At 45.9% G+C, this 25650-nt stretch overlaps 2 long non-coding RNA genes across 4 annotated transcripts in view; one reads left to right on the forward strand and one right to left on the reverse strand.

Annotated features, from left to right (window-relative positions):
- The window catches only part of LOC131906642 (uncharacterized), a 44597-nt gene extending 32173 nt beyond the window's left edge, over window positions 1-12424 (reverse strand). The window contains exons 1-3 of one of the 3 annotated variants that reach the window (XR_009378168.1): window positions 12270-12409; window positions 11585-11676; window positions 1763-2009 (exon numbers count right to left, since the gene is read on the reverse strand). This is a non-coding gene — a long non-coding RNA (uncharacterized LOC131906642). Of the gene's footprint in view, window positions 1-1762; window positions 2010-11584; window positions 11677-12269 lie in introns of those variants that run through there. The other 2 variants (XR_009378169.1, XR_009378167.1) reach the window with 2 other exon arrangements.
- On the forward strand, window positions 481-25443 carry LOC131906643 (uncharacterized). The gene is made up of 6 exons (XR_009378170.1): window positions 481-685; window positions 1214-1282; window positions 1444-1626; window positions 3021-3156; window positions 3831-3946; window positions 24925-25443. It is a non-coding gene; the product is annotated as an uncharacterized LOC131906643 (long non-coding RNA).
- Window positions 25444-25650: the final 207 nt, after the last annotated feature.

The following is a 25650-nucleotide window of genomic DNA, read 5'->3' on the forward strand; positions in this document are numbered from 1 at the left end:
AAACCTCCAAGTTCATCTCTGGTGACACACCTTATGATGCCACACCTCCTAATCCTTCCCACACAGTTTTGCCCTCTGTGACCTAATCAAGCATAGGGGGCTCATGGGCCCATGCTCATGAAAAACACTACAGTGACGAGCCACGTTCTCATTGGAATTAAAATCCAACCACAAGAATAAAAGCCGGTGTCACAGTGTAAACCTAGTATAGTACCTGTGGCTGGCAAACTCACAGGCCCCCAGGGTGAGCCTACCACAACTACTGTGTTAAATGTCAGATCACACTGCCTCTGAATTCACATCTCTGTACTCACAGGTTAGTGAGCTCAAGCCTCATCAGAGAAGTCTCCTAATGCAGGAAGACACTAGAAACTGTCAAAATTCAGAGATGTGGAATTCACAGGCATAAACGTGATATTTATATTACACCTTCCTTTGAGTCTCAGAGACCATTCTGGAAGAGGGGTGGACAGTTTTTAAGATCCAGAGGTCATGGAATTGCAATAAAGCACTGTCTACTTTATATGACAGCCCTGCTGCTTTTAGGAACTCTGGGATGAAGCCATGCTAGTCCTTCTAGCATGGAAGGGAAAGGAGCTCAGTGGCCCCTCCCCCAACTGAGAAGCTGTTGACAGTTGGTGGCTTCTAGAAGAGAGTCAGTTTTCCTTAATGTGACCATGCAATGGTCGGTTGAGCAAAAGTTGTTGGATAGCCCTACACAGGAGAGGACGGGCATGAAACGTTGTCTTATGTAGGTTACCTCCCCCCGCCAAAAAGACACCAAAATTGGTGCAGTTGAGTGTGAGATCAGGCAGGATTTGAAGAAATGAAGAGGACTATGTGAAAAATAAACTGTGTTTATGTATGAAAATCTCAATTAAAATGTATTTCACAGGCCAGGCGGTGATGGCGCACGCCTTTAATCCCAGCACTCAGGAGGCAGAGCCAGGCGGATCTCTGTGATATATATATATATATATATATATATATATATATATATATAAAATTTTTAATGCTGCTAAAATCCATATGAAACCTTTTTATACTTTAAAGGAAAAGTGTGAGAATTCACTGTTACTGACTATGCAATGGAAGTCATTGTCACTGCAGTTCAGCCCTGTGTGCTGTGGAGTAGAAGTGTTTGGTGCAGAGGCAGGTAATGGGTGGGCTCAGTTCATTCCCTTATGCTTTTCAACCACTTTCTTTTTCTCAGGAAATGTGAACTACTGCCCTGTGTATCTTCATGTGGCCTTTGAAGATGTTTCATCATCTTTGGGGAAAGGTAATGTTAATTATCATTTCATTTTTTTTTTTATTTTGGGGAGTAAATACCTTAACTATGAAATACCTGGTACCTAAATAAAACATGAATAATGGAAAGTCCTGGAACTTGGTTACTTAGTTTTAAGATTATTTTTCCTCTCTACTCTGTGGCCCTTACAGGACAGAGTGTTACATTTCAGCACTAGTGTGTGCTAGTGACGCTGTATTTGTTCAGCAAAAGCAGAAAGACAACACCACAGTGTTCTAATAAGCCATCCATATGCCCTGTCTGATGAGATTTACAAAATTACAAATAGAGGCCACTCTTCCTTGTAGAATCAATATAGTGACTGAAAAATATAGGTAAGAAGATGAATTTTACAAAATGATTTTAAGGGCTGTTTCCTATGCAAAGCAGAACTGCATAAAGTATTAATTTTCACTGACTTTTATGTGAAATTGTAGTGAATATTCTTTGTTTGACCCTTCTCATAGTGCCCAACATGAGTAACACTCACCGCTGTAACCCTTAGGTAGATAGGCAGAGGAGCCTGAGTCCTGATGCGCTGATGTGTACTCCACCTGTTGTTGGTCCCCCATCATAGCAGAACCCTTTACCAGGCTCCATGCTGAGGTCAGGGGAGAAGAGTGCAAGCATTGTGTGCTCATGTGCTTCCATCTGCAGCTGTGGCTCTAATTGCAGATGTTAGGAACAGAGCCAGGGTGGTGGTGCCTGAGTCTCATCACTTGAGGGAGAGAGGAAGGAGGAGTGCTGTGAGTTCAAGGCCAGGACTGCCCATGTAGCAATACCTGGTTTAAAATCATTCCAGGTATTAGAAGTGGACAAAATGATGATTAACTAAAGAGTTGAATGTTCTGGATATTGAAAACCACGTGTTAAGAATTCTTGTATGATTTGGGCACTCAATGTACTAGATAGAACTTAACATGCAATACCACAAACAAGTTCTTTATGTTCCCAGAGCCTTTCATTGGTTTTTCACAGTAAATTACATACATCTCAAAAGATTTATTCCTGACACGAACCAACTATTCATATTATTTGCATAAAAGTGAAAATGGTTTAATATTTATGTAGATAATACAAAAGCCTTATCAGTGCATTTGAGGTATGGGAAAATAATTGAGTTATATCTAAATCTGATTAGGAAATTGAAAAACATATTTATAGGATAATTCCTGGCTTTCTGGAGTCTGGTTCCAGGTACTCAGACCTCAGGTACCCGTATAAACCGGAAACAAAAGGCCGACCAGGGTTCTGCTGCTGCAGTGAGAAGTGAGCGAGCTCACAGTGCTCGCTTCTGTCACTTCCCTTCCAGATGAAGCGGCACAGTAGGAATTGGTTTCACATGAGAGATGGGGATATGTGGGGGTGGCAAGGTTTGTAGGAGAGGATAGAGCATTGATTATATCCTGGGGTGTCAGCTGATTTAAAGGCTCAAGGTAACTCTCCCTGTCACCACAGAACCCCACGTCAACACGATGTTGTAATGTCTGTGCGGGTGTCTTCTTGGGAGAAGGGAGATCTAGGTGTGGAGACGAAAGTGTGGATATATACAACACAATACAACACAAGCACAGGAAAGCTGTCTCACTGCATAAACATTACAATAGGAGTATCTCACCCAGCCAGTAACTAAAAGTTACACTTATAATTTGTAGAATGAAAATAAAACCACACCATTGCACTGTCCTTCTTGCTCGAATTGCTGCCGTTTTCCTTCTCTCTCCCTCAGAATGATGACGGCATGTTTTCATTATTGGCAGATGTTTACAGAAAATGCTAAGATTTAAACCTCCCGTAGGCTGCGCCTGTTCAGTGATGCCCGCATGTGTGTTCTCAGGTCTGAATACCAGGTACTGGATAACCAGGTAGGGGATTCATCTCTGGACAACTGATTCCCCTCCATCGGCAATGCTTACTTCCCTATAGCTCCTCGTCTCGGGAAGAGTCCCCATGAGTTTCCCCCTCCTACCCGTAAAAGCACGTCCAATGGTATTCCCCTTGTTTCTCTCATTTTGGCTCGCATAGCTTGTGTTTTCATGGGTGCAGTTTCCATGTCATTCCTACGAGACACCCTCCCCGTGTCTGTGAGTATCAACATGGAGCACACCAACAAATCTGCCACCTGTACCTCCCAGGATCAACAGGAAAAAGCTCAGAGCTGCAACCCACCACCCTCTAGTTCTCTAAGTGAAGGAGCAGAGCACACTTTACTGTTCCTTGGACATGAATCTGTCTGTGACTGTGTTGTGGCACCATGCAGAGGATATCAGTGGGGGTCCATTCATCTTCCTGTGGAGTCTCGCTGCAAGACATTTCCAATGTCTGGTGTCCTGTGATCCACACTGAGCCTTGTTTCACTCCTCTGCCCCCCAGACCTTCATCAGCACCTCTCTAACAATGGGTGCTAATCTGATTTCCTCACTGGGTGGGGTGGGAGCTGTCTCTCCAATTTAGAAATTTTATTCCAGTGATTTTATAACTAGGTGAGAGCTCCCACCTACTTGACGCCTTTCACTAGGATTTTATATAATTTTTTAAGAGACTCCAACAAACGGCAAAGATACAAACCATGGACAGAGGTGCACCGATCTTCAGGAGGAGGTCTGAGCATACAGATATGTGCTGTATACATGGAGCTCCCTAAACATCCTGTTTGTGAGTAACCAACCATCCCAGCATGTTCCTCAGTAGCTAAATGTTGTTAATACAGGGAAAAACCTAAAATAAGCGTTTCAGGACCAACCGTGGTTGCAGATAACATTGTATTTATTGAAAACTATATACAATCTTAGGGCAAGACATGGTTATTGCAGTCGGTGATGTTGCTGCTGCTGCTGCTGCTACTGTTGTTACAACTGTTGCTGTGCTGCTGGTGGTACTGCTGCAGTTGTTGATGCTGTTGTGGCTGTTGCGGCCATTGTAGTTGCTGATGCTGTTGCTGCTCTTCAACTTCAAGATTAAGCCCAGGCCCATATCGCCAGGCCTCTTCAGGAACAGGGATAGGCCCAGACCCACATCTCCTCTTGTTGGGCCCAGGCCTCTTCAGGGTCAGGGGTAGGCCCAGGCCCACATCTCCTCTTGTTAGGGCCCAGGCCTCTTCAGGGTCAGGGATAGGCCCAGGCCCATAACTCCAATTGTTAGGGCCCAGGCCTCTTCAGGGTCAGGGAGAGGCCCAGACCCACATCTCCTCTTGTTGGGCCCAGGCCTCTTCAGGGTCAGGGGTAGGCCCAGGCCCACATCTCCTCTTGTTTGGGCCCAGGCCTCTTCAGGGTCTGGGATAGGCCCAGGCCCACATCTCCTCTTGTTTGGGCCCAGGCCTTTTCAGGGTCAGGTATAGGCCCAGACCCACATCTCCTCTTGTTTGGGCCCAGGCCTCTTCAGGGTCAGGGGTAGGCCCAGACCCACATCTCCTGTTGTTAGGGCCCAGGCCACTTCAGGATCAGGGGTCGGCCCAGGCCCACATCTCCTCTTGTTTGGGCCCAGGCCTCTTCAGGGTCAGGGGTAGGCCCAGGCCCACATCTCCTCTTGTTAGGGCCCAGGCCTCTTCAGGGTCAGGGGTAGGCCCAGACCCACAACTCCTCTTGTTGGGGCCCAGGCCTCTTCAGGATCAGGGGTAGGCCCAGACCCACATCTCCTCTTGTTGGGGCCCAGGCCTCTTCAGGGTCAGGGATAGGCCCAGGCCCACATCTTCTTTTGTTGGGGCCCAGGCCTCTTCAGGATCAGGGGTAGGCCCAGGCCCACATCTCCTCTTTTTGGGCCCAGGCCTCTTCAGGGTCAGGGATAGGCCCAGGCCCACATCTTCTTTTGTTGGGGCCCAGGCCTCTTCAGGGTCAGGGGTAGGCCCAGACCCACATCTCCTCTTTTTGGGCCCAGGCCTCTTCAGGGTCAGGGATAGGCCCAGGCCCACATCGTTTCTTGTTGGGGCCCAGGCCTCTTCAGGGTCAGGGATAGGCCCAGGCCCACATCTTCTTTTGTTGGGGCCCAGGCCTCTTCAGGGTCAGGGATAGGCCCAAACCCACATCTCCTCTTGTTAGGGCCCAGGCCTCTTCAGGGTCAGGGATAGGCCCAGGCCCATAACTCCAATTGTTAGGGCCCAGGCCTCTTCAGGATCAGGGGTAGGCCCAGACCCACATCTCCTCTTTTTGGGCCCAGGCCTCTTCAGGGTCAGGGATTGGCCCAGGCCCACATCGTTTCTTGTTAGGGCCCAGGCCTCTTCAGGGTCAGGGGTAGGCCCAGGCCCATAACTCCAATTGTTAGGGCCCAGGCCTCTTCAGGGTCAGGGGTAGGCCCAGGCCCACATCGTTTCTTGTTAGGGCCCAGGCCTCTTCAGGGTCAGGGGTAGGCCCAGGCCCATAACTCCAATTGTTAGGGCCCAGGCCTCTTCAGGGTCAGGGGTAGGCCCAGGCCCACATCTCCTCTTGTTTGGGCCCAGGCCTCTTCAGGGTCAGGGATAGGCCCAGGCCCACATCTCCTCTTGTTTGGGCCCAGGCCTCTTCAGGGTCAAGGGTCGGCCCAGACCCACATCTCCTCTTGTTGGGGCCCAGGCCTCTTCAGGGTCAGGGGTAGGCCCAGGCCCACATCTCCTCTTGTTAGGGCCCAGGCCTCTTCAGGGTCTGGGATAGGCCCAGGCCCACATCTCCTCTTGTTAGGGCCCAGGCCTCTTCAGGGTCAGGGGTAGGCCCAGGCCCACATCTCCTCTTGTTAGGGCCCAGGCCTCTTCAGGGTCAGGGGTAGGCCCAGACCCACATCTCCACTTTTTGGGGCCCAGGCCTCTTCAGGGTAAGGTATAGGCCCAGGCCCATAACTCCAATTGTTAGGGCCCAGGCCTCTTCAGGGTCAGGGATAGGCCCAGACCCACATCTCCTCTTGTTTGGGCCAAGGCCTCTTCAGGGTCAGGGGTAGGCCCAGGCCCACATCTCCTCTTGTTAGGGCCCAGGCCTCTTCAGGGTCAGGGGTAGGCCCAGGCCCACATCTCCTCTTGTTAGGGCCCAGGCCTCTTCAGGGTCAGGCATAGGCCCAGGCCTCTTCAGGATCAGGGGTAGGCCCAGGCCCACATCTTCTCTTGTTTGGGCCCAGGCCTCTTCATGGTCAGGGATTGGCCCAGACCCACACCTCCTCTTGTTAGGGCCCAGGCCTCTTCAGGGTCAGGGATAGGCCCAGGCCCACATCTTCTTTTGTTGGGGCCCAGGCCTCTTCAGGATCAGGGGTAGGCCCAGGCCCACATCTCCTCTTTTTGGGCCCAGGCCTCTTCAGGGTCAGGGATAGGCCCAGGCCCACATCGTTTCTTGTTGGGGCCCAGGCCTCTTCAGGGTCAGGGATAGGCCCAGGCCCACATCTTCTTTTGTTGGGGCCCAGGCCTCTTCAGGGTCAGGGATAGGCCCAAACCCACATCTCCTCTTGTTAGGGCCCAGGCCTCTTCAGGGTCAGGGATAGGCCCAGGCCCATAACTCCAATTGTTAGGGCCCAGGCCTCTTCAGGATCAGGGGTAGGCCCAGACCCACATCTCCTCTTTTTGGGCCCAGGCCTCTTCAGGGTCAGGGATTGGCCCAGGCCCACATCGTTTCTTGTTAGGGCCCAGGCCTCTTCAGGGTCAGGGGTAGGCCCAGGCCCATAACTCCAATTGTTAGGGCCCAGGCCTCTTCAGGGTCAGGGGTAGGCCCAGGCCCACATCGTTTCTTGTTAGGGCCCAGGCCTCTTCAGGGTCAGGGGTAGGCCCAGGCCCATAACTCCAATTGTTAGGGCCCAGGCCTCTTCAGGGTCAGGGGTAGGCCCAGGCCCACATCTCCTCTTGTTTGGGCCCAGGCCTCTTCAGGGTCAGGGATAGGCCCAGGCCCACATCTCCTCTTGTTTGGGCCCAGGCCTCTTCAGGGTCAAGGGTCGGCCCAGACCCACATCTCCTCTTGTTGGGGCCCAGGCCTCTTCAGGGTCAGGGGTAGGCCCAGGCCCACATCTCCTCTTGTTAGGGCCCAGGCCTCTTCAGGGTCTGGGATAGGCCCAGGCCCACATCTCCTCTTGTTAGGGCCCAGGCCTCTTCAGGGTCAGGGGTAGGCCCAGGCCCACATCTCCTCTTGTTAGGGCCCAGGCCTCTTCAGGGTCAGGGGTAGGCCCAGACCCACATCTCCACTTTTTGGGGCCCAGGCCTCTTCAGGGTAAGGTATAGGCCCAGGCCCATAACTCCAATTGTTAGGGCCCAGGCCTCTTCAGGGTCAGGGATAGGCCCAGACCCACATCTCCTCTTGTTTGGGCCGAGGCCTCTTCAGGGTCAGGGGTAGGCCCAGGCCCACATCTCCTCTTGTTAGGGCCCAGGCCTCTTCAGGGTCAGGGGTAGGCCCAGGCCCACATCTCCTCTTGTTAGGGCCCAGGCCTCTTCAGGGTCAGGCATAGGCCCAGGCCTCTTCAGGATCAGGGGTAGGCCCAGGCCCACATCTTCTCTTGTTTGGGCCCAGGCCTCTTCATGGTCAGGGATTGGCCCAGACCCACACCTCCTCTTGTTAGGGCCCAGGCCTCTTCAGGGTCAGGGATAGGCCCAGGCCCACATCTTCTTTTGTTGGGGCCCAGGCCTCTTTAGGGTAAGGTATAGGCCCAGGCCCATAACTCCAATTGTTAGGGCCCAGGCCTCTTCAGGGTCTGGGATAGGCCCAGACCCACATCTCCTCTTTTTGGGCCCAGGCCTTTTCAGGGTCAGGTATAGGCCCAGACCCACATCTCCTCTTGTTGGGGCCCAGGCCTCTTCAGGGTCAGGGGTAGGCCCAGGCCCACATCGTTTCTTGTTGGGGCCCAGGCCTCTTCAGGCTTAGGGGTAGGCCCAGACCCACATCTCCTCTTGTTAGGGCCCAGGCCTCTTGAGGGTCAGGGGTAGGCCCAGACCCACATCTCCTCTTGTTAGGGCCCAGGCCTCTTCAGGGTCAGGGATAGGCCCAGGCCCACATCTTTTCTTGTTGGGGCCCAGGCCTCTTCAGGCTTAGGGGTAGGCCCAGGCCCACATCTCCTCTTGTTTGGGCCCAGGCCTCTTCAGGGTCAGGGGTAGGCCCAGGCCCACATCTCATCTTGTTTGGGCCCAGGCCTCTTCAGGGTCAGGGATAGGCCCAGGCCCACATCTTCTCTTGTTGGGGCCCAGGCCTCTTCAGGAACAGGGGTAGGCCCAGGCCCACATCTTCTCTTGTTGGGGCCCAGGCCTCTTCAGGGTCTGGGATAGGCCCAGGCCCACATCTTCTCTTGTTGGGGCCCAGGCCTCTTCAGGAACAGGGGTAGGCCCAGGCCCACATCTCCTCTTGTTGGGGCCCAGGCCTCTTCAGGGTCAGGGATAGGCCCAGGCCCACATCTCCTCTTTTGGGGCCCAGGCCTCTTCAGGCTTAGGGGTAGGCCCAGACCCACATCTCCTCTTGTTAGGGCCCAGGCCTCTTCAGGGTCAGGGATAGGCCCAGGCCCACATCTCCTCTTTTTGGGGCCCAGGCCTCTTCAGGGTCAGGCATAGGCCCAGGCCCACACCTCCTTTTGTTAGAGCCCAGGTCTCTTCATGGTCAGGGGTAGGTCCAGGCCCAGATCTCCTCTTGTTTGGGCCCAGGCCTCTTCAGGGTCAGGGGTCGGCCCAGGCCCACATCTTCTCTTGTTGGGGCCCAGGCCTCTTCAGGGTCTGGGATAGGCCCAGGCCCACATCTCCTCTTGTTGGGGCCCAGGCCTCTTCAGGGTCAGGGATAGGCCCAGGCCCACATCTCCTCTTGTTGGGGCCCAGGCCTCTTCAGGGTCAGGGGTAGGTCCAGGCCCAGATCTCCTCTTGTAAGGGCCCAGGCCTTTTCAGGGACAGGGGTAGGTCCAGGCCCATATCTCTGATTGTTAGGGCCCAGGCCTCTTCAGGGTCAGGGGTAGGCCCAGGCCCACATCTCCTCTTTTTGGGCCCAGGCCTCTTCAGGGTCAGGGATAGGCCCAGGCCCATAACTACAATTGTTAGGGCCCAGGCCTCTTCAGGGTCAGGGGTAGGCCCAGGCCCACATCTTCTCTTGTTGGGGCCCAGGCCTCTTCAGGGTCAGGGATAAGCCCAGGCCCATATCTCCTCTTGTTGGGGCCCAGGCCTCTTCAGGGTCAGGGGTAGACCCAGGCCCACATCTCTTTTTGGGCCCAGGCCTCTTCAGGGTCAGGGATAGGCCCAGGCCCATAACTACAATTGTTAGGGCCCAGGCCTCTTCAGGGTCAGGGGTAGGCCCAGGCCCACATCTTCTCTTGTTGGGGCCCAGGCCTCTTCAGGATCAGGGATAGGCCCAGGCGCACATCTCCTCTTGTTTGGGCCCAGGCCTCTTCAGGGTCAGGGATAGGCCCAGGCCCACATCTCCTCTTGTTTGGGACCAGCCCTCTTCAGGGTCAGGGATAGGCCTATTCCCACATCTCCTCTTGTTTGGGCCCAGGCCTCTTCAGGGTCAGGGAGAGGCCCAGGCCCACATCTCCTCTTGTTTGGGCCCAGCCCTCTTCAGGGTCAGGGATAGGCCTATTCCCACATCTCCTCTTGTTTGGGCCCAGGCCTCTTCAGGGTCAGGGAGAGGCACAGGCCCACATCTCCTCTTGTTTGGGCCCAGGCCTCTTCAGGGTCAGGTGTAGGCCCAGTCCCAGATCTCCTCTTGTTTGGGCCCAGGCCTCTTCAGGGTCAGGGGTAGGCCCAGGCCCACATCTCCTCTTGTTTGGGCCCAGGTCTCTTCAGGGTCAGGGATAGGCCCAGACCCCATTTCCTCTTGTTTGGGCCCAGGCCTCTTCAGGGTCTGGGATAGGCCCAGGCTCATATCTCTTTTTTTGGCCCAGACCCCTTTACGTTTATAGATAGGTCTAGTCCCATATTTCTTCTTCTTTTGGCTTGGGACTCTTCAAGTTTAAGGGTAGGGCGAGGCCCACATCTCTCCTCTTTTTGGGCCCAGGCCAAATCTAAAAACAGACTTCCTTGTTAGGATATGGTGTCTTGTTTCTGTATGTCATGCATGGCCATGCTCTGTGAGGATCTCTTTCTGGTCCTTGAATCTTGGTTCTTCTGAAGACCACATCGGTCTTGTTCATCAAAAACCCCTCAGACACTGAATTGTGCCTTTAAAACCCCTTTCCAGAAATCCCCCTGCCAACTTCTTATACTGGTGTGAGATCACTTCTTCATCTAAAGAATTTTCTGCAGTCACTTACCTGAAATTTATCCCTGCCCACATTCTCCTTGGTTCAATTCCCTGCCTACTCTGACTCTGCTGCCCTTAGATATAGGGCACAACTTTATCCATGTCTGTGACCCTCATGTGAGGTCACAGAGGCCAGGCCTCACTGTTGGGAAATCTCAAAGGCTGTCCAGGCTCATGGGTATATTTTGGGCTAGTACTTACGGGAAGTATCTGAAGGCATCTTTTCTGACCATTTCATGAGAAGAAGCTCAGACCCATGCCTCCTTTCTCTAGGGAACTTTACCCCTGGAAAGAGCAAGTCCAGTGGGGATGAGGTCTGCATACTCAGTCCCCATGTGCAAAGTGTAATTCTTGGTTTATCATTTCTGATGCTCTGGTTATCACCAAGTTTCTCTCATCATGAAACTTGGAGTGTGCCATCTTCTGGGCCCTGGGTACCAAACTGATTGATAAATTTGTCCTGCAACCTGTTCCTTCACCACCATTAATCACAGCTAGATGTCATGAAATTTCTGTACCTGGCTGTGCAATGGTAGTCGATGACTTCTGAGAGTGTCACTCACTGGAGAACAGCACAACAGCAGGACTTCACCCTGTACCAGTCTGCAGTACAGGCTGGGTGTGGCCATCCCTTGGCCTCATTGTCTGAGGAGTTGTGGGTGTCATCTCCCTGAGTCCTTATTTTGACAACTTCTTGGCACACATCCCACTGACACTGCACCTTTTCCTACTGCTATAGCACAGGTCCTGTTAAAGGTCGTCTCAAGGACCACACTGTGCCTCACACATTACACCCTCCCACTTTTCGGTATAACACACTGTTTAATTAGGCCTTCATCTCAGGAATCCTGTATGTATTTTTCCCACCACATAGCCCAAACCTCACCGCACACCTGCAAGCAACTCTTTCTGAATCCCGGCCCACCCCAGCAGACATCAACACCACAGCCTTTACCTTGGCAATGAGCTATTATGTGAGGTAACAGAGGCTTGACCACACCTCTGTCCAGCTTACTCCTCTGTGCCTGAGTGCAGCATGAGGAACAACCATGCTTCTCCAAACTGTGCTGAGCACTCCGTCCCAGCACTGTGGAAGGCTTCCCCTGTGGTGAGTTCATCTATTAACAAAGCCTGAACATAAAGTTACCTTGTCTCATATAGCAATGTGTATATTGGTCGGGAAGATACTTGACAGCATTCAGTGTCCCCTATAAGCACTTTCCCACGTATGACATGGACCTGCAGACAGAGAACACACACGAACACACATACAAAGTGCAAATGTCCATAATCACAGAACTAGAGGGTAGAGTGCTTTCATGGTGTTTCCTCTGATAGTGACATAGATGTTTCTTTCAATATTGTGACAGCTGAGTACAAATGAAAACATTGCTGCTGCAGGGACTGGAGTCCTCAGGGATGAGCAGATGGTGGTCCCCCGGGTGCTTTTCCTACCTTCCCTAGAGAAGCCATGCATGCTGGTCTAATGGGGCCATTCAAACAGGAATGGATCCTTCTTCATTACCTATGCTGGATGCTGAGTCCTGGCCTAGAGACACCTGTGCAGCTTCATCTCAAGGCCTCTCTCCCTCGTGAGATGAAGGGTTTCTCTCCCTGTGGTCTTGAAGGACCAGTTCCACTGCTATAAGATATCTGATCCCTGATCTTTCTAGTTCTTAGGATGATCTGTCCTCAGGCAGGAACATTTCAATAACCACGCTATGTTTCATTCTCCCCATTTAAGGCCTCAGTGAAGAAGTACCCACACTGACTGAGTCACTCACATGATGAATTTCAGGTAGCATCCATCCCAGAAAACAGCCCAAACTTACCCAGACACTTGGGCCTGCTTTGAATCCCAGCCCTCCTTGGTGGACTCTGTGTTGCCCTCAGGCAAAGAACACTGATGTTTCTGCAGCAGAGATTTACCTGTGAGGTCACAGAGGCCTCACCTCACTTCATTCTGAGAATCACAAAGGGCATCCTGGCCTCGGTTACCTCCCAGCTTGGTCCATACTTATTCTCTCCCAAACTGTGTCAAGTGTCCTTGGAAACACATAGATCTGGGAAAGTAGCTGGAAGTGTTTCACAGAGACACTTCCATGGGAATCACTTACTTACATCTTGTCACAGCCCTCAATCTTTTCTGAGGTCACTGCATCCTTGAGAGGAGGCACACAGTTGACAGTGCTGCTTCCTCATCTTAAATGTCTGAACTCACCCTGTGTCTCAGCATCTCAGATTCTCCATAGGAATCACGGTTTATTGCTGGCACTCACCTGCAGGGTGCCATCTTCTGCTCCAAATGTAACCATACCTCATTTCCTATTTTCCCCCTGCACCACTAATCTTTTAGCTTGTGGTGGGTGGTGGGTTATTAGCTGAGTGTTAGGCTGCAAGGCCAGTGGCCCTTAGTTTTAGGGAGAACAGTATGAAAATATATAGATCAATAGTGAATAAATATACAGCATTCATGAGCTACAATAGAATGAACAAAGCAGACAGAGCCCAGAATGAGGGGTGAGAATCCTGTGAGCACATGTTTTCACTTGTCCTATCCTCAGTGGACCTTCCACCCGAATAACGTGTTTGTGAATAATCATTCTGTCCAGATATGTTTCAAGCCCACCGTCCACATGCACTTGCAGTTCATACAGTGTCAGGAGCTCGTTCTGTTAGCCTGCTCTTTCCTGGGACTCTGTCAAGTTTATGCTTTCCCGGTGCAAGAGCTGCAGTCCCAACCACCAGGTTTCCAGGGTTTCTCATGACAGAATGGTGGGTGTAAAACATGACTGACACCCAACACTAGGGGTTGCTGAGCACACATGGCCATGGGGGCCACTGTGCATTCTCTGTAGTTATTCAGAATGTTGGAAAGTTCAGTGGATAAGTGTGAATTAGCCTGGCTCTCCCTCTGGAGACCAAGTGTCTAGCTTCTGGCATGAGGATGCTTTAGTGGAGTTGCACTGTGTTTTTGCGTTCAGATAGGCTCCCATGTATCATGACTCATGAGCATGAGGACCCTGTGGGTGTCATTTGGAGATTGTGGGAAGTCAGAGTGCCTGATGGAGGGACCTCCCTTCCTTCCTACCCCACCTCTACTAAACCTCTGGAGGGGCATTCCAGGACTGATCAAATACAGTGCATATGTTGTCTGCTGCCATTCCATTGACCAGAAATTAGTCATGTTCCTTGGGATCCACCACCAGCAAGGCTGAGATGGAATCTTGATCTCAAGGGCTTTCTATGTTTCCAACTCCATAGTGAAAATTCTATTTGTTTTTCTTCTGACACATAGTAATTGGACATATTTATAGGGTACAATGTGATACTTCCATTCATGTAGGTATTGTATAATAGTCAAATCAAGGTAATTCACATCCATCACTTTATTAATATCTCATAACTACTCATGGCTTAAGTTTAGTATCTTAAACTTTTCCCTTTCTTTGTTGTGAGAACTTTGAAAGTTCTTTCCTCTAACTATCTGAAATACACGGTGTGTTACTGCTTTAACTAGAGTCATCATGCTGTTGGAGCTCCCAGGTGAATGAGGTCACACAGTGTTTGTCTTTTACATATGTATTTATTACTGCATGTGAGCATGTACCTGTGTGTGATGTGTGCTTACACACCACAGTGTATGTGGTGATCAGTCAGCAACACTGGAAAGCTGGCTCTCTCCTCCTTCCTCTGTCTAGTTCCTGGAGCTCTAGCTCAGGTTGTCAGGCTCACAGGACAAGCATCGTTACCCAGTGGGCCGTTCTTTAGCCCCAAGTTTGCTCTTTTTAACAAATCAGATTGTTTTTGAGGTATTTTGTTTCTGGGTCTTTATAATTTTATAAATGTTAATATTTTATTAGGCATATACGTTGCTGACTTTTCTTCCATTCTGTAGATCCTTTTCATTGTTGTTTACTTTGCTGTTACAGAAGTTTTAGTTTGATATGATCCATTTTTTGCCTTTATTTTTTATTTTTGCTTTTATGGTTGTGCTTGTTGAGGTCGTCTCTAAAGGTCCTCACTAGCAGTTAGGCAGCACTTGCCCTGTTTTTTCTAGTATTTTCAGTTTCAGATATTACATTCAGTGATTAATCCATTTTTAGCTGATTGTGTTTCATGAGAGACGAGGTGTTTGGTACTTTCATGTAGTTGCCAGTTTTCTTAGCGCCACTGATTGAAGAAATGGTCCTTTCCCTGTTCTATGTTTTGACGTTGTGAACATACGAGCTGTGTGAATGAATTGGTTAATTACTCAGCTTTCTGTTCAGCTGCGTTGATCAATTTCTTCCTATTGCTGGTCTGGTTGGGGTCAGAAAAGATATTTGATGGAACCTTGGTTTGGGGTCCCACCACAACAAATGTTTGTATGTTTTTGTTCAGACTTTTTTTTTTTCTAACATGATCAATGCAATAGAGAAGAATGAATTCTACAGCTGTTGGGTAGAATGTTCTATAAGATTCTCTTAGCTCCATTTGAAGTCTGGAGTGTACTTTAAATTCAGAGTGTCTGCTAACTTCCTGTCTGGATGATTTTCCATTGCTGTAAGTAGGCGTGGCCATCCCCAGGTGTCACTTGTCTGCTGTCTCTTCATACAGAGAGCTGTATCAATGTTTGTGTGTGTGTGTGTGTGTGTGTGTGTGTGTGTGTGTGTGTGTGTGTTTATATGTATGCTACAGGCTTGGGTTTGGCCCCTTTACCATTCTTTAATGTCCTAATCTCATAGTTTTGATGTGAAGTTTATTTGACCTGACATAATATCCCACTTTGTTCTGGTCTCCATGTGGATTACATTTTTCATTAATGTTCAGTCTCTGCATATCCTTGCAGATGAAATGAGTCTCACGTCAGGGGCATCCTCTGTTCTTGCTTTTGTAATCCCTTCAGCCACTGTTTTTTAATTAGATAATGTAATCCATCTGCATCCAGAGTAATTACTGATCGTTAAGAACCAGCCGTATTGCTGGTTGTTTTCTGGCAGGCCTTTCTTCCTTCCTTTCTCTCCTACTGTCTTCTTTGCTGAGAGTTTTTCTCGGTCAGTATGTTTGTTTCCATGCTTTAGATCTTAGCTTTTTCATCTAAAATTACCACAAGCTCATAAAGAACACCCTGTATTTTAAAAAGTTATATTGAACTGAAGTGTGACAAAAAAAAAAAAACAAAACACTTCTCTTAGCTCCATTTCTCTCCTTGCTTTGAGTTTTGATGTCAAAATTCAAGCCTTTTTTGTATTTCCTATCCTTTAACAATTGATTATAATTGTTCCTTTGTTATTGCTATTTTTAAAAATCTTCTTGCTGAGTGCATAGGAGCTATATGACTATCATGTCTGAATATTTAGATTTTCTCTGATCATTCAGGTTTTAAAACTTCAGATGCTCCCTGCCCCCATGAAGATTTATTGATTTCTGTGTGTATAAGTTTTTGTCTGCATGTATGTCTGCACGCCATGTGCATGCTTGCTGCCTGCAGAGGTCAGAAGAGGACATCAGATACCCTGGAACTGGTGTTAAGGACAGTTGCAGGCTGCCATGTGAGTGCTGGGAATTGAACCCAGGTCCTCTGGGAGAGCAGCCAGTGCTCTTGACCACTGAGCCATTGTTGCTGTGACTCCAGCCCAGCCCACCTTCAGATGGTTTCACGTTGCACATGAGCATCTTCGCCCTCTCCTTTTGAACATGTTTAGCATCTCTGTAGACAGGTCTAGTCACAGTGAATTGCTTCAGCTTTTATTAGGGAAGGGCGTCCATCTCCCATTTCCACAGAACCACTTTGCCTGGCAGCTTTTCCCTTCAGCCTCTGAAGTCTGCTGCTGGGGACATGGCTGTCCCCTCACCTCCCCTGTGCTGCTCTCAGAATGTTCTGTGACCTTTGAGAGTTTGACTCTGGGTTGGGTCTGACCAAACTTTTGACCTTCCCATAGGAAGGACATTTCTTCTTGGGTTTATGAGGCTTTCTGTTATTTCTTTGAGCAAATTTCGTGCTCTTCATCATTCTCTAGTTCTCTCTTGGTACCAAGTGGCCTAGACTTTCCCTTTGGATGGTGTCTCAAAAGACGCTGAAGTTTTCTTCCTTCCTTCTCACTCATTTTCTTTTTCTTTATTTTGAACAACATGTCTTCAGACTCACCAATTCTTTCCTGACTGATCAGTTCCGATGTGAATATCTTATACTTAATTTTTCATTGACTGTGTTTTTTTACTTTCATTTTCTGCATCTGGTTTATATGTTTGAAATTCTCTGGTTTTCCTGAAATGATTAAGTCCTTTGTCTCCCAACTGTTCCCACGCATGCTTTAGTTCTGTCATGGGCACCTTGTTTTGCCGTTTTTTTTGTTTGTTTGTTTTTTGTTTGGTTGGTTTGTTTTGTTTGTTTTCCTTTGTTTTTTTGAGACAGGGTTTCTCTGTGTAGCTTTGCACCTTTCCTGGATCTTGCTCTGTAGACCAGGCTGGCCTCGAACTCACAAAGATCCGCCTGCCTCTGCCTTCCCAAGTGCTGGGATTAAAGGCATGTGCCACCACTGCCTAGCTTGTTTTGCGTTTTTTTTTTTGTTTGTTTTTTTTTTTTTATGGCCCTCCTTCCTTGGCTTTCTCAGTCCCTAAATACATCTCTGGACTCATGAAATAGGTGTTCGTTATCATATTCCTTGCCATCTGTGTTTGGCTGTGACTTCTGTTTCATTGTTCTGGTGTTTTGTGGTGGGTTTTTGTTGTTTGTTTATTGAAATTCTTAGTAGATCAACTTCTTACATTCCACTTGAGCATTTGGAGGTCACCCTCAGCACAGGTTAGCTGTCAGTTTTGAGATAGCTCTATGTCTGGTACAGTATCCACCCGGTGGACCCATGGACAGTGTATAAGGAGGAACCCAGGACATGTGGGCGAGCCAGTCCCACAAACAAGTCCAAAGACCATGTCATGTGGACTGTGCCTCTAGCAGGATGGGGCCTATACGTAGTCTGTCTGGAAGGTTTAGCAGGATGAAAGACCACGGCAAGATCTGCATATTAATTCCTATTCGTCCATTTCTTCTTGTTCTCTGCTGGCTTGGGGTAGAGTAGCCCCTGGTAGTCTCCCTTGTGGGCCAGTGTAAGAGTGAAACACCCCAGGGGATCAGGATGATGGGAAGTCAGGTGTCCCCCTCTGATCTTCCAGCATAGTCACAGTTCTCTGCAGGATGCCCGAGTGGCTTGGTGAAAGAGGACCTTTCATAGTTCAGTCGCTGTGTGTTTATACGCGGGCGCGTGTGTTCCAGTCTTCACCATCTTACTTTTGTATTTTGGCTTTCTGAGCTCTATGAGATGTTTTCTAGTGCATGGTTATTCAAACTCAAAGGATAATTGATGGAAATACAGATTCTATCATCTACTTCCACCATTCATCTTGGATTTATTTATTTATTCATTCATTTATTGATTTATTTATATTTAATTTTGAAACAGGCTCTCACTGGCTAGCCTGGAACTCATTGTATAGACCAGATTGGTCTTGAATTCACAGAAATCCTACCACTGATGCCTGCTAAGTGCTGGAATTAAAGGTGTGTACCATCATGCCTGGCCCAGGAATTCTGTTTTTAAGGGAAAACATTTTAATGCAGGAAATACAATAAGTCTAACTACTCAGAAAATAGCCTACTTATAAGGTCTCTGCAGCTGATATATTAAAAACAGTGGATTTTTATAGTGTTTAAGTTGAAAAACAGAAAGTCAGTATTAAGAAATCTATGAATGCTGTGGTTCTGACCCCATCCCCTCCTCAAAAGGTTGTGTTAGCATGTTTGAATTTAAGGATTTTTTTCCTTTTTTTAAATTTTATTTTATTTTATTTTATTTATTATCAGCTTGATACAGTACAATTCTTATCTGAATAGTGAAATGTTTCACTGGTTTGTCCAGTGATTGAGTGAAACCAAAACTTATCATAAGCCACAGTCATCCTAGGGTCCCCCCTGCTATGTAGCCTCCCTGGTTCTGTGGGTTGCAGTCTGATTGTTCTTTGCTTTATATCTAGAATCCACTTATGAGTGAGTACATACCATGTTTGTCCTTCTGGGATTGGGTTACCTCATTCAGGATGGTATTTTCTAGTTCCATCCATTTGCCTGCAAATTTCATGCTGTCATTGTTTTTCTCTGCTGAGTAGTACTCCATTGTGTATATGTACCACATTTTCTTAATCCATTCTTCAGTTGACTGGCATCTATGTTGTTTCCAGGTTCTGGCTATTACGAATAATGCTGCTATGAACATAGCTGAGCATGTATCTTTGTGGTATGATTGGACATTCCTTGGGTATATGCCCAAGAGTGGTATGGCTGGGTCTTGAGATAGATCGATTCTCAATTTTCTGAGAAACCGCCATACTGATTTCCACAGTGGTTGTACAAGTTTGCACTCCCACCAACAGTGGAGGAGTGTTCCCTTTGCTCTGCATCCTCTCCAACATAGACTGTCATTAGTGTTTTTGATCATAGCCATTCTGACAGGTGTAAGGTGGTATCTCAGAGTCATTTTGATTTGCATTTCTCTGATGACTAAGGATGTTGAGCATTTCCTTAAATGTCTTTCAGTCATTTGAGATTCTTCTTTTGAGAATTCTCTGTTTATCTCTTTAACCCATTTTTTAAATTGGATTGTTCAGTATTTTGATGTCTAGTTTCTTGAGTTCTTTATATACTTGGAGATCAGTCCTCTGTCAGATGTGGGGTTGGTGAAGACCTTTTCCCATTCTTTAGGCTGTCTTTTTGTCTTATTGACAGTGTCTTTTGCCCTACAAAAGCTTCTCAGTTTCAAGAGGTCCCATTTATTAATTGTTTCTCTCAGTGTCTGTGCTACTGGTGTTATATTTAGGAAGTGATCTCCTGTGCCAATGCATTCAAGAGTACTTCCTATTTTCTCTTCTATCAAGTTCAATGTAACTGGATTTATGTTGAGGTCTTTGATCCACTTGGACTTGAGTTTTGTGCATGGTGACAGATATGGATCTATTTGCAATCTTTTACATATTGACATACAGTTATGCCAGCACCATTTGTTGAAGATACTTTCTTTTTTCCATTGTACAGTTTTGGCTTCTTTGTCAAAGATCAGGTGTTCATATGTGTGTAGATTAATGTCTTCAATTCTATTCCATTGGTCTGTATGTCGGTTTTTATGCCAGTACCGAGCTGTTTTTATTACTATAGCTATATAGTAGAGCTTGAGGTCAGGGATGGTGATGTCTCCAGAGATTGCTTTATTATACAGAATTCTTTTAGCTATCCTGGGTTTGTTGTTTTTCCATATGAAGTTGAGTATTGTTCTTTCCAAGTCTGTGAAGAATTGTGTTGGAATTTTGATGGGGATTGCATTGAATCTGTAGATTGCTTTTTTGTAATATTGCCATTTTTACTATGTTAATCCTACCTATCCACGAACATGGGAGATCCTTCCATTTTCTGATATCTTCTTCAATTTCTTTCTTCAGAGACTTAAAGTTCTTATCAAACGGGTCCTTCACTTGTTTAGTTAGTATTATCCTAAGGTATTTTATATTATTTGTGGCTATTGTAAAGGGTGATGTTTCTCTGATTTCTTTCTCATCCATTTTATCATTTGTGTATAGGAGGGCTACTGATTTTTGAGTTGATCTTGTATCCTTACTGAAGGAGTTTATCAGCTGTAGGCATTCCCTGGTAGAATTTTTGGGGTCACTTATGTATACTGTCATATCATCTGCAAATAGTGAAAGTTTGACTTCTTCCCTTCCAATTTGTATCCCCTTGATCTCCTTTTGTTTTCTTACTGCTCTAGCTAGAACTTCAAGTACTATATTGAATAAATATGGAGAGAATGGACAGCCTTGTCTAGTTCCTGATTTTAGTGGAATCGCTTTGAGTTTCTCTCCATTTAATTTGATGGTGGCTGTTGGCTTGCTGTAAATTGCCTTTATTATGTTTAGGAATGTTCCTTGTATTCCTGATCTCTCTAAGACCTTTATCATGATGGGGTGTTGGATTTTGTTAAAGGCTTTTTCAGCATCTAATGGGATGATCATGTGTTTTTTTTCTTTCAGTTTGTTTATATGGTGTATTACATTGACAGATTTTCATATGTTGAACCATCCTTGCATCCCTGGGATGAAACCTACTTGGTCATGGTGGATAATTTTTTTGATGTGTTCTTGGATTCGGTTTGCCAATATTTTGTTGAGTATTTTTGCATCAATGTTCATGAGGGAGATTAGTCTGTAATTCTCTTTCTTTGTTGCATCTTTTTTGGTTTGGGTATCAGGGTAACTGTAGCCTCATAAAAAGAGTTTAGTAATGTTCCTTCTGTTTCTATTGTGTGGAACCATTTGAAGAGTATTGGAATTAGTTCTTCTTTGAAAATCTGGTAGAATTCTGCACTGAAACCATCTGGTCCTGGGCTTTTTTTGGTTGGGAGACTTTTAATGACTGTTTCTATTTCTTTAGGGCTTATTGGTCTATTTAAATAGTTTATCTGGTCTTGATTTAACTTTGGTATGTGGTATCTATCCAGAAAATTGTCCATTTCTTCCAGATTTTCCAATTTTGTGGAGTACAGGTTTTTGAAATATGACCTGATGATTCTCTGGATTTCCTCGTTGTCTGTTGTTGTCTCCCTTTTCATTTCTGATTTTGTTAATTTGGGTGCTCTCTCTTTGCCTATTGGTTAATTTGGCTAGGGATTTGTCTGTCTTGCTGATTTTTTCAAAGAACCAACTCTTTGTTTCATTGATTCTTTGTATTGTTTTCTTGGTTTCTATTTCATTGATTTCAGCCCTCAATTTGATTATTTCATGGCATCTATTCCTCCTGGGTGAGTTTGTTTCTTTTTGTTCTAGAGCTTTCATTTGTGCTGTTAAGTCATTGGTATGAGATTTCTCCATCTTCTTTATGTGTGCATTTAGAGCCATGAATTTTCCTCTTAGCACTGCTTTCATAGTGTCCCATAAGTTTGGGTATGTTGTACTTTCATTTTCATTGAATTCTAAGAAATCTTTAATTTCTTTATTTCTTCCTTAAACCATTGGTGCTTCAGGTGGGCATTATTCAGTTTCCATGAGATTGTAGGCTTTCTATAGTTTTTGTTGTTATTGAAATCTAACTTTAAGGCATGGTGACCTGATAAGATACAGGAGGTTATTCCAATGGTTTTTTATGTCGAGATTTGCTTTGTGACCAAGCATGTGGTCAATTTTTGAGACGGTTCCATGGGGTGCTGAGAAGAAGGTATATTCTTTTGTGTTAGGGTGAAATGTTCTATAGATATCTATTAAGTCCATTTGAGTCATAACATGTTAGATCCTTTATTTCTTTGTTAAGTTTCAGTTTGGTAGATCTGTCTTTTGGTGAGAGTGGTGTGTTGAAATCTCCCACTACTAGTGTGTGGAGTTTGATGTGCAATTTAAGCTTTAGTAATGTTTCTTTTATAAATGTGGGTGCCTTTGTATTTGGGGCATAAATGTTCAGAATTGAGACTTCATCTTGGTGGATTTTTTCCTGTGATAAATATATAATGTCCATCCCAATCTCTTTCGGTTGATTTTAGTTTGAAGTCTATTTTATTAGATATTAAGATAGCTACACCATCTTGCTTCTTAAGTCCATTTGATTGGAAAGCCTTTTCCCAGCCCTTTACTCTGAGGTAGTGTCTGTCTTTGAAGTTTAGGTGTGTTTCTTGTATGCAGCAGAAGGATGGATCCTGTTTTCTTATCCATTCTGTTAGTCTGTGACTTTTTAGAGGTGAGTTGAGACTATTGACATTGATGGATATTAATGACAAGTGATTGTTAATTTCTGTTATATTTTTTTTGTGGTAGTGTTGTGTTTCCCTTCTTTGGTATTTGTTGGTGTGGTATTATCTATTGCCTGAGTTTTCATGGGTGTGTTTAACTTCCTTAGGTTGGATTTTTCCTTGTAGTGCCTTCTGTAGGGCTGGATTTGTGGATAGGTATTGTTTAAATCTGGTTTTATCATGGAATATTTTGTTTACTCCATCTATGGTGATTGAGAGTTTTGCTGGGTATAATAGTCTGGGCTGGCATCCATGGTCTCTTAGTGTCTGCATAACATTTGTCCAGGACCTTCTAGCTTTCATAGTCTCTATTGAGAAGTCTGGTGTTATTCTGATGGGTCTGCCTTTATATGTTACTTTTTCCTTTGCAGCTCTTAACATTTTTTCTTTGTTCTGTATGTTTAGTGTTTTGATTATTATGTGGTGAGGGGACTTTTTTTTTTTTTGGATCCAGTCTATTTGGTGTTCTGTAAACTTCTTATATCTTCATAGGTATTTCTTTCTTTAGGTTAGGAAAGTTTTCTTCTATGATTTTGTTGAATATATTTTCTGTGCCTTTGAGTGGGCATTTTCTCCTTCTTCTATCCCTATTATTCTTAGGTTTGGTCTTTTCCTGGTGTCCCAAATTTCTTGGATGTTTTGTGTTATGACTTTTTTGTCTTTAGTGTTTTCTTTGACTGACGAATCTATTTTCTCTATTGTGTCTTCAGCGTCAGAGATTCTCTGTTCCATCTTTTGCATTTGTTAGTTATGCTTGCTTCTGTAGTTCCTGTTCGTTTAGTCAGAATTTCTATTTCCAGAATTCCCTCAGTTTGTGTTTTCTTTATTGTCTCAATTTCAATTTTCAAATTTTGAACTGTTTCCTTCATTTGTTTAATTACTTTTTCTTGGTTTTCTTTGATTTCTTCCAATTTTTTTGTTTGTTTTTTCTTTCATTTTTTAAGGGAATTTTTTATTTCCTCCTTAAGGGAGTTTTTCATTTCCTCTTTAAGGGTCTCTATCATCTTCTTAAAGTCATTTTTATGATTGATTTCTTCTGCTTCTTCTGTCTTGGTATGTTCAGGTCTTGCAGGTGCAGAATCGCTAGGTTCTGATGTTGTCATGTAGGTCTTTATGTTGTTGCCTGTACTTTTGCACTGGTGTCTACTCATCTCTTCCTCTGCTCGGTGCAGGCTGTGTCTGTGTCTGAAGGTGCCTCTCTTGTTCTAATTGATAGTCTTGGTCCACTGGTACTTCTTGGTCGAATCAGTGCTGTTGGGCTCTGTTTCTCTGGGAGCAGCTTAGTCCAATCAGTGTTAGTGGGTTGTCTCAGGGAGCAGTTGTTCCCAATTGGTGCAGGATGGGCTTATGGCTCCAGTGGTTGTTGGATTCATAGTGGTTTGTTTTGTTGTTGTTTTGTTTTGTTTGTTGTTTTTTGGGGTTTTTTGTTGTTGTTTTGTTTTGTTTTGTGAGGGAGCAGGGAAAGGTGGCTGTCTGGTCCCTGGGACTCCGATGGCTGGGGCCTAGGGGCTAGAGACCTGGTCTGCCGGTCAGGAGATGGGGGCTTACCTGTTCCCAGTCAGTGTAGGGTGGGCTTATGATTCTGGTGATCTGGTTCGGTGGCTGGGTGGCCCCTTCTTTTGTGTTCTCAGGTCACTGTTTGCTCATTTGTCAACTCCTCAGCTGATCTTATTTCCTCAGACTGAAGGCTTCGGGCTTCTGAAACCTCTCCTGAATGGATCTCAGCTGAGCAGGTTGTTCAGTAGGGCAATCTCACCAACACCTCCAAGTTGTTGCATTTCACGCGATCGGCAGCTGGGCCATGGGTTGGACTCAGGCAGAATGTTCGGGTCCGTTCTGGTTGAGTCCCATGGAGATGTCTCCTTTCCTGAGTGCTGGGATTAAAGGCATCCCTACTCCAAATTCTTAATCTCCATGTTCTCACCAACTCCTCAGCGGATAAAAGCTCAGCTTCCGGTCTTTATTATGACCTCTGCCTCTCAAATTTAAGGATTCTTAACCAGGTTCAATTTGCCTAACTTTGAGATCATCTCTGTGAACTACCGAGACTCTCACCACTAGGGGGAGATTGTTGACAATAGGAAGATTTTTATAGTTTTTAAAAGACTTCTTTCTTTGTGCTTTTTCTGTCTTGCCGCTCCCCTCCCCCTCCCTTCCCCTCCCCTTCTCTTTCCTCCCTCTCATTTATACCACTTATGTTTTCTAGGTCTTAAATTTGTTCATTTATAAAAATGAACTGACATTCTCACTCTGATGTTCTGTTAAAATATCCCACTTCTAGTGAGTTATATGAACAGCAGTTGACACTAAGCTAATACAATCCCAGGGTAGTAATATTCCTACTGGAAAATATTTCAAAATAGGGGCAGATTAGAGATGTTTTGCTGTTGAATCAATATTTTAAAATGCATTTCACAACTGATAAAATATATACAAATTCCAACCCAGAAGATAAATTTGTTCCTATGATTAGTTCTCACATAGAGTTTTAACTGCATTGTGTCTACATTATCATTAACTACTTAAATTGGTCTCTTTTCACTAAAAGTTGTAGAAACCTATGGGAGTCGCGCTGACTTGAATGAGTGAAAGTGGAATGTTCAGAAGCACAGTGAACTTCAGCTATGGTTAGATTTGAGGCCCGAACAATATAACGAGGATTCTATCTTCCTTTATGCAACACTAGGCAGATGACCACTTGCTCCCAGATGCAGAATCCCCCAACAAAAAGGAATCATCTTCCCAGAAAGTTCTCCAGAAAAGACCAAGGGAAACTCACTGACCTGGCTTGAGTCGAATGGTTTGCCACAACCAATCAGACCTTAATACTGATGGCTTCAAGGAAGAGGAAAACAGCTTACACACAACAAGGGCAGCTGCACATAAAATATGTGTAGTAGATTCCTCATGAATGAACTTCCGGTAGAAGAGGAAAGGGGGAAAATACAGGACAGGAAGAGAGAAGATGCTCATGCCATCATTCCCATCAGGGCATGCAGTGGAAGGAATACTGGCCCTGGCTCTATTTTTTGGATAACGAAGACAGCTAATTCCTAAATGAGGGGAAAACAGAGATGCTATGCCATTTTCATTATAAATCAGAAACTTTTCTTCTTTCTCAACCCAATGGAAATCACCGACAACCTATTACTTGACTCATAAGAGTACTATATTAATATATTTAATAGAATTATTTTCAAATTCAATAGCAGAAAAACATACAAAGCCTTGTCTGTAATATTGTTTTGTGATAAAACTAGACTGGGAGGCACAGACTCACAGCATCTCTTAGTAATGAACAGAGACATGATGTGGGCCAAGCCTGATGCCTTGATTTCAGGCTCTGGACCTGCATGATAGAAGGGGAAAATCGGCACCTGGAGTTTCCCTTGGACTTGCCCAGGCCAACTGC

The sequence above is a fragment of the Peromyscus eremicus genome, chromosome 3 (assembly GCF_949786415.1).
Source record: "Peromyscus eremicus chromosome 3, PerEre_H2_v1, whole genome shotgun sequence".
NCBI lineage: Eukaryota > Metazoa > Chordata > Mammalia > Rodentia > Cricetidae > Peromyscus > Peromyscus eremicus.